We start from the raw sequence: 6,884 nt of genomic DNA, 5'->3' as shown, positions 1-6,884 counted from the left end.
AGTTAGGAAGAGAATGCGGATGGCCCAATGTTATCCAGTGGGATTGATGACTCTTTTTTATATAAATTGCATCTCCCAAGAAAGAAAAAAAGAAAGAAAGAAAGAAAGAAAGAAAGAAAGAAAGAAAGAAAAGAAAGAAAGATGTCCCACTTAATTATGACAGAACTCTTGAACCATAAACCATCTATCAAAATGTTGACCAGACAATGACTCTATATTCAAGTTGCTTCCCATATGCAGCCATTTTTAAACAGTCATGGCCCCCACCCCCAAAAATGCTGAGAAGTGTACTTTGTTAAGGCTCCTGAGGGTTATTAGGAGACCTCCTATTCTCCTCATGGAGCTACAATTCCCTAGGGTTCCTGGCAGTGGCATTGCATGGGTTGCCAGTGCCCGGGGCTGCATGGAGGGGGTGGGTGGGAGGGATGGAAACATGCAGAGTATGCATATGCATTTCAACTTCCTAACAGTGTCTGCTTCACCCAGGAAACTGCAGCCACAGAAATAAGAAAAGAAGAGTTGTTGGCGCTGTCTGGAAAGGCCACTTCCTGGTTCGCATGGAGATGCTGTTTTCAATGGAGCCCAGGAACGGAAAGTGCAGGTGTATTGAGGCAGCACCAGGCACTGAAATTTTTCACCCCCTAACAATTTTGTGCCCAGGGCAACCATCCCTGTGGCCCCCAGCCTATGCCACTGGTTCCTGGGGAAGAAGAATTTATTGTAAAACCACTCTGGGAATAATAACTTTGTGAGAGGAATAAGGGTCTCCTAACAACTTCAGCACCTTGAAACTAACCACATTCCCAGGATTCTTTGGGGTAAGCCATGACTCTCCAAGGTGGCATGATGCTTCAAATATATGGTGTGGCTGCGGCCTGGGTTTAAGCTCTGAAGCAGCCATTCTGTGCTCTGTGGCTATTCTATAGGGAAGGTGGGGGGGGGAACCACAGCATACAGTAGAATTAATTTTTTATTTAGCCATCTCTATTGTTCTATACTTGGGTCAAGACCTCTCACCTCTTGTTTATTTCTTTCCATGTTGACCTTTCACTGCAGCACCAGGCTAATTTTGTGCTCCAGTGACCAAGAATGGGAATTTGTCACTTTATTCAAAAAGAAATGAATATAGGTATGCTTGGAATTCTCAACAAGGCTTTAACTCTTTCCACACTAAAGCTATCCGCCTGTTCTCTGTTAAGAAATGTCTTTTTCTGAAGTTGAGATAGATTGGATATAGATATATAATATCTGCATCTTTTGTCTGAGAAAGGATTTTCCTTTCTTCCTTTCCCTGTGGAAAGCTGGCTATGATTTTCTTTCCTGCCAGACAAAGACCACCTTACATATTGTAGGGGGAACAAAATATGGCTGTCCCCTAAGTACATGATGGTAGCCATCCCCCCCCCCCCCGTAGAATTACCCAGGAAGGGGCAACATCTTATAATGTACTGCTCCTTCCAGGTGACTTTCTAGTCACAGTATAAGAGTGGGAACCTCAGCACTTCTCCAAGTGAGCCAGCATGGTTGTTTAAAAGAAGCCAGGAAAGTCATGGACCAGCACAGAAGTTCTCAAAAAAAAAAGAAAAAAGAAAAAAAATAAGCCAGTTGAAAGCATGACTATTAAAGAAAACAAAATCCTTAAAAAAAGCTGCACAGACTGGCCACTTTATGTGCAAGGAACATAAACCAGGTCAGGAATCCTGAACTTTCATCCATTCCTACTTCTGGGTCTGGTTGGTGTTCAGATAGATGACTGCTCAAGAACCACATCCACACCAACTTGGTTTCCATGGCAGAAGAAAGGCAGGATACATCAATAACAAACAAACAAACAAACAAACAAACAAACAAACAAACAAACATATTCTGTGATTGATATGAATTATTATTTTTATTGATAATTAATAAATCTGTACACCCATTCATCCTTGGGTCTCGGGGCGGTTCACATCATAAAATTGCAATTTCAGCTTAACATACCCAAAGCTCCGTTAACAGGCATTGTCCATAAATCTCTTCCTATCATTCACGGTGGCCACATAGAAACACCACGTCTGAAGGCTTAAGCGTGTATGGTAGGATGAAGGGCAGCGAGGACACACACACCCTGCAAAGAAGAAGAAGAAGAAGAAGAAGAAGAAGAAGAAGAAGAAGAAGAAGAAGAAGAAGAAGAAGAAGAAGAAGCCTAATATCCATTGGGCACAATCAGTGCGCACAGAATGTTGTCTACGGACTGTAGGGAGAAAATGGAAATCTGGGAAGTGGACTGTCATGGAAAAGGACATATCAGCTTGGTTTGAACCCTGAACAGCTCTCACACCATAATGTTTTGCTTCAGGCCCTGCTAATAGTACTACTACTAATCGCTAATGGAGCCACCACATTCAGGGTTCGTATTTCTGCCTTCCTGCTCTGTTTGTGAGCTTCACAGCCTGAATCTTGCACCCAGCCTAGGACTGGACCCACAGCAAACAGCCAAGCACTTAACTCTGTTCTTACTTGACAATGTATTTATACGGTGTTGTGTTGCTGTTGTTTTTGTCCATACTGCAAACCGTTGTGCGTGCTCAGCTTTTGAGCCTTTAACATTCCTACATCCCTTAAGTTGCAGGAGGTGAACCGGAATGAGCATGGGCTTCCACATAGCCACTTCCTGTCAAGCTGCTCTCTCTCTTACGCAGCACAGGTGTGCAGTGGAATGGAAAGACACCTAATGCCCACCTTTCCTCCCCCTTCCTCCTGTCCCCGTGGCAACCAGACCAAAACAAAACAGAAGCCGCTAACCTCTGGCAGTGCAGCTGAGGCCTGAAACCCTCCAGAAACAGCATATCTTGCCACGTCCGGCACAATCCGAATGGGAGTGTGTAACTTGCAACAGCATGTCCAGAGTTGTGTTTATACTGCAAACAGCCCAAGTGGGTCAGGTCTGCTTTTATTAAACCCGCCGCTAACAACTCTCCAGTATAACTGAAAGCAAATGACAGCAGCATCTAGCACTGTTCACTTTAGTTATGCAATTAGGCGAATTTACATTAAATCAATCATGGAATCATAGGAAGTATCGCAGCTCCTTGATGTAAGTATCAAAACCAAATACTTTCCTTTACACGGCTGACCTTTGTCAGCTCCGTGTAAACTGAACCAATGATGAGTCATTGAGCTAGCAAATTAGCTTCTCGTAGTTGTTGACAGGGTCAGCAGAAAATCTGTGGCGTTTTCAACAACAACAAAAACGAACTGATCTCTTAGGTACTGAATATTATTACTCACTTGCTGCATTCAGTCTTCATAATCTCCGATGACATTCAGAAATCCTCAGGAGTGGAGTGGGAAGAAAAGGAGACCCTGTGTATTTGCGCTATTCTTTGTATAACCGCTTGTATGAAGTGCAAACAAATTTGTGATGCCACAATGTAAAGATTGTACCAGCTGCTCTTTGTGATGATATCCTTCCCCCCACCACAAAAAACCTCCCTGCACCTAATAAGGTTATTCAACTGTGTGCTGCTTCTTCAAAAAATGAGAACAGGATGAGAGCAAGGGCAGCTTAAGGTGCTGAAACTTGGAAGGGAAGGTGGGATTGAAGATGCTCACGACTTCCTCCTCACTGAGCCAATTATGAATTAGGAACAGATCCTATAAATGGAGAAAGTGTGCTTCAATAAATTATGGGTTCTGGCAACTTTGAGCCAGATAACATCCTATCTTGGGGTTATACAAGGAAAACAAAAGGTTAATAAATCTGAACAAATAATTAAGGATCTTTGGAATAAACATAAAGGAGTGACAGGACATATACCCTTTCCCTGTTTTATAATGGCTATGTAGATTTATATTTAAGGTTCGAGGACACATTCTGGTCAGGCAAAAACACTTGAGGGGGTGGAACAAAACCAGTGAGATTTGCAATCTGGGAAGGGCCGTGGGCTGGGGAGAGGACCCACGTAGGATCCAAAACCAGGGTCCTAGTGCATACCCTTCAACACCTTGAAGCCAATATCTGGGACGCCATCTTCCTGGATTCCATCTGCTCTTTTCTTACCGCAAGAACATGGCAGCCATATTGGTTGCTTTCTTTCAGAGGAAAATCGCGCTGCGAAATCACATGAGATCACGGGACACGTGGGGTATGCTAGTGCCAGAGCTACTCCACGATGTAAGCTATCATGCTGCCATCTTTGGTGCTGTATACTAAATGTTCAGAGCACACAGTCCTTGTACTAGTCACCCCCCCCCCTTTTGGACTTGTCCAAGCATAACTTAGCAAAGGAATACTACTAAGGAAAGGGAGAGAGAGAGAGATGTCCAGGGCTTTTTTATATATATAAACAGAGCTCACTAGACCTCAACTCAGGCACCTCTCAGGTAGACGTCATTGCCATCCTAAGAAAAAGAGGGAGAAGTTGGTAGTGAGTTCTGGCACCACTTTTTCTAGAAAAACAGCACTGGATGTGCCCTGAAAACTGGGGCAAAGCCATTTAGCTCCCTCCATCAGGGAACACTTACTTAATATAATACATATCAGATAACTTAGTTCCTTATTTAACACTGCATCAAAATGCATAACTTCTAGGGTGGTCCTACTTTACGGAAAACTCTTTGAAGAGGCTGCCTGGTCCAAGTCCAGTTTAAAGATCAAGAACCCCCCAAAAGAGGAGCGGGGGTCTTGAAATTGCCCATCAAAACTACAGCAGACTGAGCAGGAACATAGGACACCATGTCACAACCACCACCACCACCACCCTGAACACAGAGTGGGAGGTATTGTATTTCTAGTTGCACTAGTTATTTCTGACATTGTGTCGCTACATATAAATCTGCACATGCGACTTTCATGCAAATCAGCACCCACTTTTGTCCTCTTTTTTGATGATGTCTAAATGGCCAACCTACTGTCTTCTCTTCCCTCCAGAGGGACTTTATATAACTGTGCTGGTCTTCCGAATCTATTTTGCTTTTGTGCCAATATGTTAGCCAACTCTGTTGTTCCTTCTAATATTTGGCATTTGCTTTTGAATTATGCTTGTCCATCTGTTATTTGTCCTTTTCGTGCTGCATTCTGCCCGTTCCGTTTGTTCTTCTTCATTTTTTTCTTTAAAAAAAACGACAAAAACCAGTTACATTTTCTACCACACCAGCACCGAAAATTCTACTGGTATATCTGTTTTACTTTCTCATCTCCTATCTTTTCAGGTCTAGCCTGCACCTCTCTGTTGAGAGAATATGATTCAACTGCACCTTCATGTGTCCTTGGGTCACTGAAGGTGGGGCAGATCATCTGGGGCAATGGAAGGGTGTGTACATAGGACAAGGAAACTGAGAGAGCGGGAGCAAGTCTGCAACTGATTCCCAGTTCAGCTAAAATCCATTGTCAGAAATCAGATCTCATTGCCTTGATCTCCTCATCTCCCCTCTCTGCAGCTTCCCCTCTGCAACAATGAGAAGCTACAAGTGCCCCCACAGCATTTGCATGAAGGATGACAGGACTTAACTGTGCAATTGAAGGAGGTGCTGATTTCAGCTGATTTCTGGCTTCCAGAAACTGGTTTTTGGAAGCTTTGCCGTCTCCAACTGTGGAGGAGGAGGAGGAGGAGGAGGAGGAGGAGGAAGAAGAAGAAGAAGAAGAAGAAGAAGAAGAAGAAGAAGAGAAGAAGAGTTTGGATTTGATACCCCACTTTATCACTACCCGAAGGAGTCTCAAAGCGGCTAACATTCTCCTTTCCCTTCCTCCCCCACAACAAACACTCTGTGAGGTGAGTGAGGCTGAGAGACTTCAGAGAAGTGTGACTAGCCCAAGGTCACCCAGCAGCCGCATGTGGAGGAGCGGGGAAGCGAACCCGGTTCACCAGATTACAAGTCTACCGCTCTTAACCACTACACCACACTGGCTGTGGAGGCAGAATATAGCCATCATGGCTGGTAGCCTTTGATAACCCTCTTCTCCGTGACTTTATCTAATCATCTTTTGAAGCCAGCTGCATTGGTGGCCATCACTGCCTCCTGTGGGAGCAAGTTCCATCATTTATCTGTGAATTTCACATTATCCGCAACCTTTTGCCAGGTTCTGAGGGAAAGAAAACCAACTTGTCAATGGTCCCCTCTCATTACTGTCAAGAACATCAGTTAGGGAGGGATAAAGTTGGTCCAAGGGTGGTGATCAAGGATGCAGATCAATGTTTCCCAAAGATGGTAATATAGCCCTCTGGGGGTGCTGGAATGGTCAAGGAGGCGGTAGTAGCCTCAGGTGCAATTGGGGGATGTTGAATAAAAATAAGGGGGCAGTGGAAGCATAAAGAAAAAGAGAAGAAAATTTTGAAAAAACCATTTGTACATGTTCCATCTGTTGTGCAATGATGCATACTGCCAAGTTGAGCAGCATTGTGGGATGGTGACAATGCCTTCCCTGGATCCGGGGGCGGGGGGGTCATGCTGCAGACAACTGATTTGGCCAATGGCAGGGGGGCTGTGGCACCAGAACTGCCCCTTGGGTGGATTGCACTGAGCCAGCATGTTTCATTCCAGTCCACCCTATGGGTTTTTAATCCTGGGGTCTAGTTCACCTCCACCAGTATTTTTTTTTTTTTCTGTTCTGATGGAGATGGAGATAGAAATGGCAACAAAGCAATGTGGGCAACTAGGGAATATAATTCCATCATGGAACTAGGGATGGATTTAGGTTTGATGAGGCCCTAAGCTACTGAAAGTAATGGGGTCCTTTATATGTCCAGCTGTCCTTTGTCAACAACAAATTGTTGCTGTTTTTTGTGTTGAATATATGCTATATGATCATTTATGGACCTAACAGGTATCTAACCAGTGATATTTTAGGGAGCAGGCTAGTAGGCCCTTACTTACATCATAGGTGCCTACACAACACAAAACAC

General features: G+C 44.1%; 1 long non-coding RNA gene across 2 annotated transcripts; it reads right to left on the bottom strand.

Annotated features, from left to right (window-relative positions):
* Positions 1–1,872: 1,872 nt before the first annotated feature.
* Positions 1,873–4,563, bottom strand: LOC307200852. Of its 2 annotated transcripts, none has more exons than XR_013832452.1 (2): positions 3,271–4,563; positions 1,873–2,107 (listed from the first exon to the last, which is right to left on the bottom strand). It is a non-coding gene; the product is annotated as an uncharacterized lncRNA (long non-coding RNA). The 2 variants fall into 2 exon arrangements; XR_013832453.1 differs by lacking the exon at positions 3,271–4,563 and adding an exon at positions 2,500–2,749.
* Between the last annotated feature and the right edge of the window lie 2,321 nt (positions 4,564–6,884).

The sequence above is a fragment of the Podarcis cretensis genome (genome assembly GCF_951804945.1).
Source record: "Podarcis cretensis genome assembly, chromosome: 1".
NCBI lineage: Eukaryota > Metazoa > Chordata > Lepidosauria > Squamata > Lacertidae > Podarcis > Podarcis cretensis.
Note: the sequence above shows the minus strand (reverse complement) of the source record. Positions and strands in the feature narration are given on the sequence as shown.